Source organism: Lonchura striata, chromosome 3 (assembly GCF_046129695.1).
Source record: "Lonchura striata isolate bLonStr1 chromosome 3, bLonStr1.mat, whole genome shotgun sequence".
NCBI lineage: Eukaryota > Metazoa > Chordata > Aves > Passeriformes > Estrildidae > Lonchura > Lonchura striata.
In genome coordinates this window covers 69,652,158-69,666,122 of record NC_134605.1, presented here as the reverse complement: position 1 = coordinate 69,666,122, position 13,965 = coordinate 69,652,158, and the positions used below count along the sequence as shown (strand labels likewise).

Genomic DNA, 13,965 nt, shown 5'->3' with positions numbered 1-13,965 from the left:
TTATTACTATTACTTAAATAATTTGTGGCTACTGCACCAGGTGATGAATGGATTTTTTTTTTTTAGATTGGTTCTGTAAGTTTTGGAACTAAAATGACTGCTCAAAACCAGCTACACTAGCCAAATTGCTTTTGTTTGAGCTCTGGACACCTTGAGCTCTCATTTCAGTGTAGGTCTCTGCACATTTTCCAGCACTGAAATGGGCCTAGGATTCCATCCTTCTTCTCTCAATGGTTCAAAAATAATAAGAAAACCTAGGGGTTAAAGCAAAATCCTTTTGCAGTTGAATTATGTTGACTAGAAATGTGAATTTAAATCAGAACAAGAATCCATTTCTGTAGCAATCACTGCAGTGATTGGCTTTTGTATATGGTAGAATTTAGCAGACTTTTTGAGTAAAATTTGTAAATTTTATTCAAAAAAATTCGAGTGAAAAAGTTCCTTCAGTACAGCAGAAAACAGAAGATCAAGAAGTTGCCATTGTAGAAGTGAGGACTGATTACTCATTGTGGACTGAGTAATCAAGGAGACAGTATATATCTATCTTAAGTAGGTATAGCTTGCCTTCCTAATTGCATTTTGCAGTGGGAATAGAGCCTCAACCTTCTTCTGTATTTCTGATAAGCAGAATGGAATTTTATCCATATCTTCATAGGACAGAATGATAGCAAAAATATTGCAATACAATGGAGTTATTTCAAAATACTGCTTCTCTCAGTATTAGGTGATTCATCGATAACCATAAATGCAAATATTCAGGAGAAAGTAGTCTCAACAAAGGAACATCCTATCCTATGCCCTGGGAGTGATTTAAAGTAAACCATTTTATTAATAGGATTCCAGCAGTAGCCTATACAATGCTTTACCACTGTCTTTAGATGACACTCTGACATCACAAATACAATATATTATTAATTATAATTTGCTTTTAGCATCCAGGTGTCCCACTTCAGACCAGGGACCTTTCCTCTAAGCACTGTAAAAATTCATTAAAAATGTGTCTTGAAAGATTAAGATGAGTATCTGGCTACATCTTGGCCTTGATTGCAAAAGAGCACTGTCAAGCATCTTAATAACGTATTTACTGATGTTCAACTAGATGCTAGAGAACAAAATTGATCACCACACTTAAAAATATTTGCTGCTGCCTTACAGTAGTGAAAAATGTTACTATTCATCATGCATATGGCAGAACCCTTGGCTTAACACCAGTTCCTGCAATCACCCTCCACACCTTGTGGAGGAGCTGCCAAGTGCATCCAACCCTGCTTCTCCTCAGCTACAGTTTTCCATGTGTCCCTGAGCAGCTATGACAGGGAATGTTGTTGAAGTCTGAGAACAGAAGCCCCTCAAAAAACTATGCCCTCCCTGTCCATCTACAGGTTAACAGATTGAATGGTCTCTCTTGCTTATCAATAGTTTTTAGCATGGCATTGAACAACTGCTTTACCTTTATAGATTTGATGAACGAGGATAAAAGAGGGGAAAAGGGGTGCAAATGGGAGTCAAACTATGATCAGACTATTCTGCATACTCACCTTCATCAATCCTTATCACGTTACCAGTAGTGCCATAGCTATCTCCTCTTATGTTGATTTTTTTTCCTTTTGGCTTTTCTGAAGGTGGGGAAAAAGCCTGTGAAGCCAACTTGTTTTCCTTTAGTGCAGTGGGTATTCTTTGTTTGTCTGATATAGGCTTTCTAGCATTTATTTTGCAATGTTTTTTAAACACATGTGTTGCCATGCCTTTGCGCTGAAGGCAGACAAACCAAAGAAACATGCGCAACACTTAGAAAGTAGTAAAGTTTCACACAGCACTATGAGTTTTGGTTTTTTTTGGGTTTTTTTTTTTTTTTTTAGATTTTGCTCCCTGTCCCTTTCTTTGCAATTCCTTATGTTTTGCATGCTTTTTGAACTACTGCCAAGTTGTGCGTTGATGTTTTTGTGGCAGCATTTATTGGAGCCTCACAAAGCTGCTCTGGAGGGGTAGGAGCTAGCCAAGACCTCTCTGTGTATTACAGGGCATTTATCCACAGCAAGGCTCATCTGCTATTTTCTTGCTCAGTCACTCCCTTTTACAGCCACATCCCTCATCCTCTCCTCATGCTCACAGTAATCTATGCATTTTCATTCTTGCCCCCTCACAGAACATTTCTGAGCATGGTGGTGAAGGGGCTCTGCTACTGGACTCCTATCACTGCAAAAAAGTGATCATTTGTTTCTGACCTTTGCTTCCTCTCTTTTGTGTGATGTTTGTCCATGTGAGAAGCTGTCTCTTTGCCTATGCAGCTTAAGGTTTTTGAGACCCTCTGGTAAAAAATGTAAATTGTCTTTCTTTAATACCAGATCTCCCCTCTGCACAGAGGGACTTGTGAGGCGTTGCCTCCCTTTGCAAAAGCTGCCTGCCTCTTCTCCTGTATCATACTGGTTTTCTTCAAAATACTTTTTTGATATAGTTAATAGTGGTTATTTATATATATATATATATATATGTAACCAGCCAGCTAGATGTTCTTTTCTGATATCTCTATTTGGGCATAACTTCAGGTTTTTAAAGGATGCTTTTTAACTTGTAGCAACCCTGACCAAGTTGGTTAGCTATGTTCACATTCTTTTTAAGACTTTGTAAAACCTCCAAGATATGATTAGCCCTGGGCTGGAATAGAAGTGAAGTGTGAAAGTCTTGGAGAAGTAAATTGCAGGATTTAGAGATTCTTATATGTATGGTCTTCTCAGCTATATGCTGAAGACTCCAAGAAAATCCATGTTTTACTGTCTCTGTGAGTGAGCTTCACTGTGAATCCTTTTGTTGGAGGCGAAATGGCAAAAAAAATTAAGTTTTGTTCTGAGTTTCTTTATTTCTGGGTAGGCAAACTTGGTCCTTGAATCCAAGCACAAGAGCAGTCACCTCAACTAAGATTTTAGAAGTAATGAAAGTTTAAGAGGAGGAAAAACTGGGACGGCCCATCAAAAACTTGGATGGAAGGATGTGTGGGATAAAACTGGGTAAACAGAAGAAAAGATAAACACTACAAAGCTTTCCTAATAACAGATTATGACACACTAGCCAGACACAAAAATGCACCAAACTCTACTTTCTACATCAAGGAAGTGAGTCAACCTAATCTGACTGGACTTCAGGAAAACATTTGTTAGTATGCTACTTGAAAAAAAAAAAAATAAACTGAGGAAGATAGCAGTTGCTAAATTAACTCTTAATATGAATAAAAGCTTGCAAAGTAGTTTGTAAGGGAAAGTCTCAAGGTAGCCGAAAGTAGATAGTGAATTTCCTTAAGGAACAATCTCAGATAGATCTTATTAGCTATTTTCACTGACAACTTTAAATTTGGAATGATCAACTGAGGATACAAAGCTGGGGTACTGCCTGCACAAAGTGGGGCTGGAATATTGTATAACAATGGGCATGAAAGTCATTTTACATTATGAGCTTGACTCAGTACCCTGGAACTCTGCCTATACCAAACTTAGGAAAAGTTCTTCAGTATGGTATTTTCACTATAAAGACAAACCAAGTGGTTTAGTAGTTCCACAGGCACAGAAGTAAAATATATAAAATAAAATTACTATATAAAAATTCCACAATAGAAATGTCATGTACCCAGTTCCAAGGGAAGGCAAAAACCCCAAAATATAAAAAAAACCCCTATTTTTGATTGCTTAATTAGAGACAGTCATAATGGTAGCTAACTTCCACAAACATGACAAAAATCCTCCAGATTCTTCTATTAAAAGAAGCAAAAAAGAAAATTCTTATTTTTAGATGTTATTCAAGAGTGCCACACAAGCCTTGTACATCCGTTCCTCCTTCAATTTCACAGGCATCACCTGTAAACTGGAGATTAACCTACAAGATTAACAGAAACAATATAATGAGACACTAAGTCCATCTCCTCTGTTGTTCCTATAAAAATATTTCAGAATTTGGTCGCTTGCTCCCAGAGCTGTCAAATGAAGCCAGTGCAGGACAATGAGTCAGAAGTGCTGTACAAATTCTGGAAGGCTTACCTGAACTAACACACTGTGATGTGCTGAAGGTAACCTAATCCTGGACACAGCTCTGTTTCATGAGCCAAGCTAGCTCACCTGCAGTGCCCTGTGCTGTATCGTGTGTGTGTTCCAGCTCACGTCCATAGTCGTGCAAAGTGCAGAGATTCCCAAACAAATCTGGACATGCCAGGAAATTCAGGGGAAGCCCGTGGCTTGTATGAGAATGATGGCACCCTTTCATTAAAAAAACCTTTTGACACCCTTGTCATGCAATACCAGTATGATAGTGCACAGGTCAAGGTCACAAGCTAGGAATGAAGAATGTTTGCTGTCATCCATAAAAAAAGGTTAAGTTGGATGTTTCGGTCAATCCTTAAGACTTTTAAGATGTTGAAAGCAGATAGCTTTAACATAAAAATAAATATATTAAAAATCAAAATATTAGTTGCTTTGTATCTAGAAGGCATAGGAAGGTATTAACGACACCGTAAGAGGCAGTAGCAACATCTCATCTGGATCACTGTGCTTACTTCTAACCCCACAGATTAAAAAAGATTACTGGAATTTGAGATAAAAAGGAGGGTTAGAAGAACGGTTAGTGAAAAGCACCCTTCTCTGTGATAGGTACAGCACAGCTGGTTTGGCTGAACTCAGGCTGAGCAGGTTTTGGCAGTAAACTGAAAAACCCAGGGGAGGACACACGGAAACGGATTTTATACCAGGTGAGAGAAATGCTCTTTAAACTGAAGTTGAAGACCTTGCAGAATGTGAGAAGTTTAACTGGTCATGATACATATGATCTGAAATCTTTAACCGTGAAGAGGAACAAATAAACAGGCAAGCTGATGGCAGGGGATAGCTTCAAGATGGAGTCCAGTGTCTCTGCATGTTAAGTTGAAGAGTGCAACACGGCTGCCTGCGATAGAGAGGATTAGCCCCACAGCAGAGGAGGTCTTCTCCAGTCCTGCCCACTTTGTCAAGGACAAAGCTGGCTATGAAAGTTCTGATTTTCAAAACACTTATCAAATTTACCCACTTGTCACCGGCCAGTTTATCACCACCCGCTATCTTATACTCAGTGTTACACAAGAGTGTAAATTAATGTGGAGTGCAATACTCCTAATTATTACAGTTGGAACAAATGGGGCCATGCATATGCAAATATCCAATTAGTCACATTGTGGTTGTCTGTCTGTAGAAATACCCTGTGTGACTATGAAATCATACTGCCTGCTTTGGCTTATACAATGATGTGTGTTGCTGCGAGTCTTGCATAAGGAGAATTAGTCCTTCTGTTTTAATAATACTGTACCATTCTGCTCAATTCTGAGCCCTTAATCTTGCATCACAGTGCAACACTGTAACAGCAACACATAATTGCCTATTTTTCCAATTTTCTATTTTGTTAAATGCTAATTCCTGACCTCTGCTGAATGTATACAGTGGCCTATCTTGACACAATATTAGATTAATCTTAACTGAAAAGAGTTTCAGTGCAGCTGTAATAGAAAAAAGAATATGACTTCACCTACCCAGGAATTTCGGGTTTCAGTCTCCTTTTCTCAGAAGAATGTAATTGTTTCACTATGACACATTTGTAGTTTCATGAGTTCTGTTTGTTTTAGCCTGAGATGACCTGGCCTTATTAGTTCCTTCTACACCCTCCAGTTTTGGTGGGGTCCCAAGGGCCTCCTTAGTGGTATTGCAAAAGGAAATCCCCATAAACCACATGAATCCCTAAAAAAAGCTGATGGCACAACTGAGCATCTCTGTTCGGGCAGGCAGCGTCCTCCCCTTGCGCAGCGCTGCCACGGGTGTTGATCACAGCCCTGCAGAGACAGAGGACAGCACAGCAGCCTGTAGGTTCTGCTTGCTCTCCAAGACTGAAAGGCCACCCTCACCCAGAGCACTTTTTCTGTATTTCCTCAATTTTAAGATACCTCTTTGCTGTGATTTGCAACATCATCACTGTGGTGCTTCTGTAATTTACAGATAAAGGATGACAGAAATGTGGTTTGGAGGACTGGGTACGATATAGGGTTGTGTTCACTAAGGCTGGCATGATACCTGCCTTTCTGCTCAATTTGTAGGGCTAACTGGTTTCTGAATTATCACTACTTTGTTTTGAGGAGCATCAGCAATGGATTGATAAATAAATGTGTTTCTGTCGTTTTATAAATACCTCTACCTTTTCTCCAGAATACAATAATTCCTTATCTTACTGCTTATACACAGCAATTTAGATTACTCCTAATTACTAACTAATTTTATGGTTAATGTCACCTCCTTCCTCCTCTCCCTAGATGCAGACATGTATATTCTTACATACATACGCATACCTCATCAAAATTATTTCAGCATAAGCATGAATACCACGAACCAAAAGTTTGGCATCCCTGCTACAGTGAAAGATGACTGCCACCTATGGGTAAGAGCTCATGTTAACATATTTTGGTAAAATTTTAATATTATTCTTTTTAGTTAATTCAGTTTGTAATTATCTATCAGGACAGAGTTCTGATTAATTTGCTTATATTTTGTCAACAACAATCACTGAAAATCATCCTCTGAAAGTTAGGTATTAAACCAACTCCCATATGAAGGAGCATCAGCTTTATGATGAATAAAAAAATAGGGTACGACGTTCTTATTTTTCTTATTGTGAATAAAGACTACATTGAAGTGCTCTAATTCCCTATGCAAAGAAAAACGATTTATTGCTATGCAGGTAGGTACAACATGTTAGATAAAGCTGTATTTAATGACGACTATAATTTTAAAGTTAGCCATCTCAAGGTTTTAATATTTTGCTTGCTGTTTCTTTTACTAAATACATACAACTAGCTTAGATGTGCAGTTCCATGAGAATGTATGTATAATCAGCATGTCATAGTAATTTTATTTTCAAAATTTTTCATTTTTCATAGTAAAATGAAAGCTAAGTGGGGGAAGGGAGGCAGTAGAAAAATATATGTCCCGATTACGTAAGCCTCAATTTTTCTGATAATCAATCTGCACAGCATTTACCTAGAAAATTCAAAAGAAAGTACAGACTGGAAAGAAAAATTTATCATATCAAAAATACTTTTTTCTGATTCAGTTTTCAGGTGCATAAAAGCAAACAGCCTGATAATTCTGTATATCCGACTACCAAAGAGAAAAGCGCTCGATTACGGCTGCTATACTGTGGTAAGCTGCATTAAAATGGACATTACAATCTCTTTCTCAGAAATACCATACATAAAAATTGCTGGAAGTCTAGCAAATTAATACACATATTTCAGTTTGGGAAAAAATCTTTTTGCTCCAGTAAACAGAAACTAATTGTAGCCATAATATTTCTCCCTTTCGGGGCTGGGACATAGTATTTCTGAAGGAAGAGAGACAAACTTAACAAAAGAGAAAACTATATTAAAAGAGAGAGCAACAAATACAAACAAAGAATAAGTCCAATACTGATTTTTTTTTAAATCTCCCTTTTAAAGTAATCTTAGTCCCGGGCTCCAGTAAACAGAAACTAATTGTAGTCATAATATTTCTCCCTTTCAGGGCTGGGACATAGTATTTCTGAAGGAAGAGAGACAAACTTAACAAAAGAGAAAACTATATTAAAAGAGAGAGCAACAAATACAAACAAAGAATAAGTCCAATACTGATTTTTTTTTAAATCTCCCTTTTAAAGTAATCTTAGTCCCGGGCCTTCTCATTTGTATTGTACTTTGCTAAATATGATAATTGGCCTACCTACAAAACCCCACATCAGTATTACACTAGTGCTTATCTCCTCCATTTTCACAACATAAAATTAATACTGTAATAAATTAATACTATATTATAAACATGCCAAATATTGTAAAAGTGGTTAGTAAATGTTGCTCAGATATCTGAGGTTCACACATCACCATTTCATGCTTGCTTTCTAACGGCATTGGTACCCTTTATAATCTACGTAACTCAGACGCCTGCGGTAAAATCTTTGTGCTTCATAGAAAAAAAAAACATCTTCTAGGTAAAGTCACTGCTCCACAGTACTATATTAATGATGTATTTTCCTGACGTATTTTAGGCCAAAAATAGCATTCTTCAATTTACTTCCTTGTGTCCACTTTGGCTACCAAATCAAACTGTCACCAGTCCAGTAACATTTCCCTGTATTTTCAAACCATGTTTAAACTTAAACCACTCAGTCTCCTTTGATGGGAACTTCATATCAGACAGAAATTACTCCTTAGCACATTTGATGAATCCAGCTTAAAATAAAACACCAGAACTGCATGAACGTCTGTGACAAATTACTTGCCTCAGTCATCTTGCTCTTTTTTATTTAATCTCCCACTGGAGTACACTATTTCATAGGTACACTATTTTTTAGTGCAGACCTCCTCCCACCAACCTACTGCTTGCAAAAGGAATTAAAAAAAATATTTTCCATGTGTTATACCAAAATCTGAACAGATTATACTTTAACCTTCCAAAATAACTAGAAGTAGGAAAATGGAAATAAACAAATAAGCTAGTAACTCAAATTTACAAAAGCAACAAAAAGGTAAAGAAATGTAGAAATGCAATAAAGCATTGTTAAATTAAAAGATCTGCTAATGGAATATGAAACAAACTCTCCTTTCCTGGTGACACGTTGCTGAGTTACTACCTGCATATCCTACTAGTAAAAAGGAAGAGAAAATATTTTTTAGTCAGTATGACAAATTTTGAGATATTCCTGTTTCAGTCTCTTTAAAACCAAGGCCATCTTAAAAGACAGGGTATTCAACAAGATCTACATTATATTGGAAAACCCAGAAAGGTTTTTCCTGATTTTTTGCCGCCAGTGATCTCTGTGTTTTACAGAGGGGAAAAAAAAATATCCACAAATAAGGCGGCATTCTTAATTCTCTGAAGTGCTTGCTGTTAATTTTATACCCTTACAGAATGACCAGTAAAATTCACCTTTCCAAGTAAGGAAATACAGAACATTGTATCATAGCTTTTAAAAATGATACTTTCAGTTCTATAGAGATGTCTCATCAATTTCACTTGAATGCTGCTTATACTATATAACACAGATTTTACTTTAAATAATAGTACTTAATGCCCATATGGATTTTTTGTTACCTAATAGCTTTGCTAGATTGGTCATGGATTTTTTTACTGTGCTATGTCTTTTTTCAGTACTTAGTTATATGCCTGCATTCTCCAACAGACATTCAAAATACTACTGCATTCTGGTCTATGTCACTGTTTTGACACTGAAGTGCATTCAGATACTCATAATGTCCTTATAGAGGCAAGTAAACAAATAAACAAAAAAAACAAACAACAGGTTACCTTTTGATGTTCTGGAATGAATGGGATTTATTCTAATGGGATAAAACCTGTTTGTTCATAATAACTTAGTTTGTAGCTGAGAAAGAGAGCAACACCCCTGGAATCACTTCACTGAAAATTCCAGAAATGCAAGGAGTTTTACAAAAAGTCTGCAGTTACCTTGTATTGAAAGTAACCATGCAGAGCTGACAGTAGCAAGGACTTGCATAACAAGGACTTGGAGGAAGGCTTAGTACTATCCATGCCGGAGTGATTTAAAGAGAATGAAGGCACGTATTTCTTTATGATGCATTATGTAACAACAGAGAGGGTAATGTGAGGCATTCAAAAAACTGCAGGACCCACACTTGATCTCATTCTTGTTATTTATCAGACAAATATTTAATAGTTCTTCTAGAAGAAGGCTTATGAAACACCAAGCATAGGAATGTTATCCGGTATAAATTAGTATGAAATGTTTTAGGTGACGTAGTCTATGTTTTGTACATCTTTAGGAAAATGTAATAGGCCCTATAATTCATCTGCTTCAAACTTCTGCAATACATGCAATCTCAGATAAAAATGTCAAAATCAGTGATAGCTGGACCTTCTGGTTCACATTAGTGAAGAAAAAACTGCTGTTGAGCTGACACATTGATAGATTACGAGTTCTGCTGGAGAATAGCTAAAAATGGTGATTCAATCTTGTCGCTACTATGTAAGAAGAATAACAGAAGTGGTGATGATACTCATGATATCATGTCTTTTATCAAACTCCTAAAGGGTATTGGTGCATTGAACATATTCTCTTCCTGAGAGCTTCTGGTTCCAAAAAAATACCTGTGTAAGTAAATGAAACTAAATAAGCCTATTAAAAACCAGGATCACTTTGTGCCCTAAATTTATTTAAACATTAATATAAATAGCAGATTGTAAAAAGACTTTTTTTTCTTGCGGGGTGGGGGGGGGTCCTCTCTCTTTCTCTCTCACCGTTTTTTTTTTTTTTTACAGTAGAGATGCTGGTCTTGTAATGACAAAATGGAGAGCTAGGAGGATTATGAAACACAAGTAACATGAAGGGCAAATCTGACTGAAAGAGAGGGAGAATATTATTCCAACTATTTAAAACTTCACTGTGTTTCTTTACTAACTTAAATCAATACAGGTCCCCTGAAATCTATATGGTGATACCGATGCATCCAAGATGCATGCAAGATAATGCGAATCATCATCTTCTGTTAGGACAGTAAATAAAAACACTTGTATAATCATCTTTTCTGAACAGCTCCCAAATCTTTAGTTATGCAAAACAGAACTTTTAAATCAGGCACCTTAAGTGCTTCTGCTATTCTACCCATGGTCCTCTGTTACGTGAAACTTATGTGGTCGTTAATGCTGAAGTGAAGTCAGGTTTAAACACTGACTTCTGTTCCTCGGTGCTTCATACTTCCCTGTGCTGCTGCAAATCACCATGGAAAGCTCAAGATGGAGGGAACAGGGCCTGGGTGGCTTTTGCCTTCCTCCCACAAAGATCACAAAATGCTCCTGGCGCTTGCTTCCGACACATCCAAGGAGTTCTGCAACATCAGAAGGGGAAACAGGGCTTCACAGTCCTCATCTTTCACTGACAGGAAAAACAGGTAAGGAGAAGGAGGAAACAGAAACATGGGGGAGGATGGGGGTAACGATTTCAATTTAGAGGCTCCCCTTTTCTAAAGGGAAAGAAACCTTGACACAAACTTCATCACATCAAAGAGACGTAGACAGGTAGGCACCTCAGATTTCTGATAACTCGGTGGGTTTGTTTCAGGGAAAGATTAAGCATTCATTTGATTTTTAGTTTTACATTTACTGGGGCATCTACAGCAAGAATTTGCAGCTTCTCCTGCAATAATTAATGTTTCATGTTGCATAGAAATTTCTGATTACATAAAATAAACCCTCTCCAACAAAACTGTGACTTAAGCTGTGTTCTTAATTTGATGATGAATGGAGAAGAAAAGCAGCAAGGCAGAAAGTTTATCACCCTACACTAAAATATTGGGAGAACCAGAAACTGAAATCAATTTTAAAAAAGCAAAAATGTCTCAGCCTTGTTCCATATTTTTCCTGCAATTCTTACACATGCATTTGCCTTTTGAGTATGCAGGCCGACATCTTTAGGATATTCAGGCAACGAATTAACACACTGTAGATACGGGAAAGAATTAAGTCAGAAATATTTGTGGAGCGTGAAGCAGTAAACAGTAACCAAGAAGAAATATTTTACGTAATGCTATCATGGCTTGACAGCAAAGTAGATTTATACCGTGTTCTTTCAAGCTAGTAAGCTTGGTAACAAGTGAAATGGGTTAAATTTTCTGAGTTTGGAATGCAACTGATTTATGTTTGTTCCACAGTGCTACGCAGCTCTTAAATGTACGAGCTCCTGCGGATGAAAGTCTGCTTTTAGGACAGGCCCCGCAGTGACAGGCTGCGGCACGGCAGGGAGAAGCCCAGGTAATTCTGGCGGGGCAGCGGCTGGCGATGCAGGACGCAGCAGGTACCCAGCCATCCAGCCAGCCCGCTTTACGTAAGGACTTCATTTTCGTTCGGCTACATCTCGCCGCCGCGCGAGGCACGGGAGAGAAGGCTATTCCATCTCCCCGTGCAGCCCCATCCCCTGTGCCAGGCCCAATGACCGCATCCTCGCACGTTTTAATTTTTTAATTTTTTTTTTTTTTTTTTCTCCTCTCCAAACAGCACATCTACACAGTGGCGTTTACCTATTCGCTCGCGCCGTGGCTGCCACGCAACCTATCTGGGCGGCCGGCTGGCACAGCCCGCGGTCACCGGAGCGATGCCGAAGAGGAAACTCCCGGTCCCCCTCCGGGCGAGGGGCGCGCTGCCGGCCGGCTCCGGGCGGGCCGCTCTCCCTCCTCGGCGGCGGGTGTGCTCCGCTCCGCGGCCAGCGGCGGCCAGCGTCCATTGCAGTCGGCGGCTCCGCGTCCGGAGTCCAGGGGCTCCGGCAGCCAGCGGGGGCACCCGGCCCCCGCTCCCCTAAACACCGCTGGCCAGGTGCGTTTATTTCTCAGCCCGTCCTCTTCCCACAAATCCACCGTCTGCGGCCGCCGGGCCCCAGCAGCAGCCCGGCCAGCCCCCGAGTCAGCACCGATCGCTCTCCCCTCTCGCTCTCTCTTTCCCTCTCGTTTCAAGCTCTCCCCGAGGAGGAAAGAGCACGGCGGGGCCGCTCGTCCTGCATTTCACCGCGCGGGAGACGCCGCCGCCGCCGGAGCGCTTAAAACAAAGCGGAGAACAGTCACTTTCCACACTGCTCCCTTCCTCCCCGCGCCGAGTAACGCGGCTGGAGAGGGGAGCTCGCCTAGTAGGGCTGAAAACCAAGGGGGGGGCGAAGGCAGGAGAACCCACCCACCCAGCCCGGAGCCCCCCGGCTGCTCCCCGTTCCCGGCGCATCCCGGCGCACCTGACAGCCCGCCGCGCGCGCTGTATTTCCCTCCCTTAGCGACAGGGGAGGCGCGCGCCGGCCGCGGCCCCGCCATTGGCGGAGCGCGGCGGCGCGGCGCGGCCATTGGCTGCGGCGGCGGCCAATGGGGCGCGCTGTATCCGGGAGGCAGCGGCTGCGGAGCTATTTAAATCCTGCCCGGTGATGTCAGCGCGGGCGGCGCGGGGGGAGCGCCGGGCAGGGCCGCGGGAGCGCCGGCGGCCGCCGCCCCGCCTGTCAGGCCGCGTTAGGAGCGGCGCGGCCGCCGCCCCCTCCGCGGGCAGCGGAGCGGGAGGGGCCCGGCGCACCTGCGCGGCCGGCCCGCCTGCCTCACCGACCTGGCCGCGCTCCGCTCCCCGCCTTCACGTCCCCGCTGACTTGCCGCGGTGTCGCTCCTGGAGGGCGCGGGTTAATCCGGGGGGGCTGGGTGCGATCGCTGGTTGCGCGAGTGTCGCGCTAAGCCCTCGCTCGCAGAGAAAGCAGAATGGCAACTCCGCGCTGAGTACACTTCTGCCAGCTGTTCTGCGCGGAGGTGCCCTCGCTGTGCTTTATTTGTCCCTAGTGCCTCTGTGACACTGAGCCCCCCAACTCAGAAAGGACATTGAGGGTCTGAGTCCAGAGAAGGGCAATGCAGCTGGTGAAGGGTCTGCAACATCAGTCCTGTGAGGAGCAGCTGAGGGAGCTGGGGGTGCTTAGCCTGGAGAAAAGGAGGCTCAGGGAGGGCTTATTGCTCTCTAGAGCCACCTGAAATAAGGATGTAGGCAGGTGGGGTCGGTCTCTTCTCCCAGGCAACCACTGGCAAGATAAGGCGCAGCCTCAAGCTGTGCCAGGGGAGGTTTAGACAACACGAAGAATTTCTTCACAGAAATGTTGATTAGACATTGGAATAGACTGCTAAGGGACAGGGTGGAATCACTGCCCCTGGAATTGTGATGGAAACTTCCCCATGCTGTGACCAAAATGCAGGCATCTTACTTTACACAAAGGTGTGTCACCCACGATGGGAACACACAGCTACAAGATTTTCTCAGTTTGCAGATGGTAGTGTGTTGTGACTATAGATTTTTGGCCCATTTAACTACAACCATTTTGGTTGCCCAAAAATGTGTGTTAAGCTATGTTGCTGCAGAAGGTCAGGTGACATGTGGAAGTGGTTCCCTAGAAGCAATCCTG

The 13,965-nt window shown here is 41.4% G+C and overlaps 1 long non-coding RNA gene across 4 annotated transcripts; it reads right to left on the bottom strand.

Moving 5' to 3' along the window:
* Positions 1-8,303: 8,303 nt before the first annotated feature.
* On the bottom strand, positions 8,304-12,805 carry LOC144246067 (uncharacterized). 4 transcript variants are annotated; one of them, XR_013339732.1, is made up of 3 exons: positions 12,775-12,805; positions 12,077-12,587; positions 8,304-10,888 (listed from the first exon to the last, which is right to left on the bottom strand). It is a non-coding gene; the product is annotated as an uncharacterized LOC144246067 (long non-coding RNA). The 4 variants fall into 4 exon arrangements; XR_013339731.1 differs by having other exon boundaries at positions 12,724-12,779; XR_013339733.1 differs by lacking the exon at positions 12,775-12,805 and adding an exon at positions 12,720-12,767.
* Positions 12,806-13,965: the final 1,160 nt, after the last annotated feature.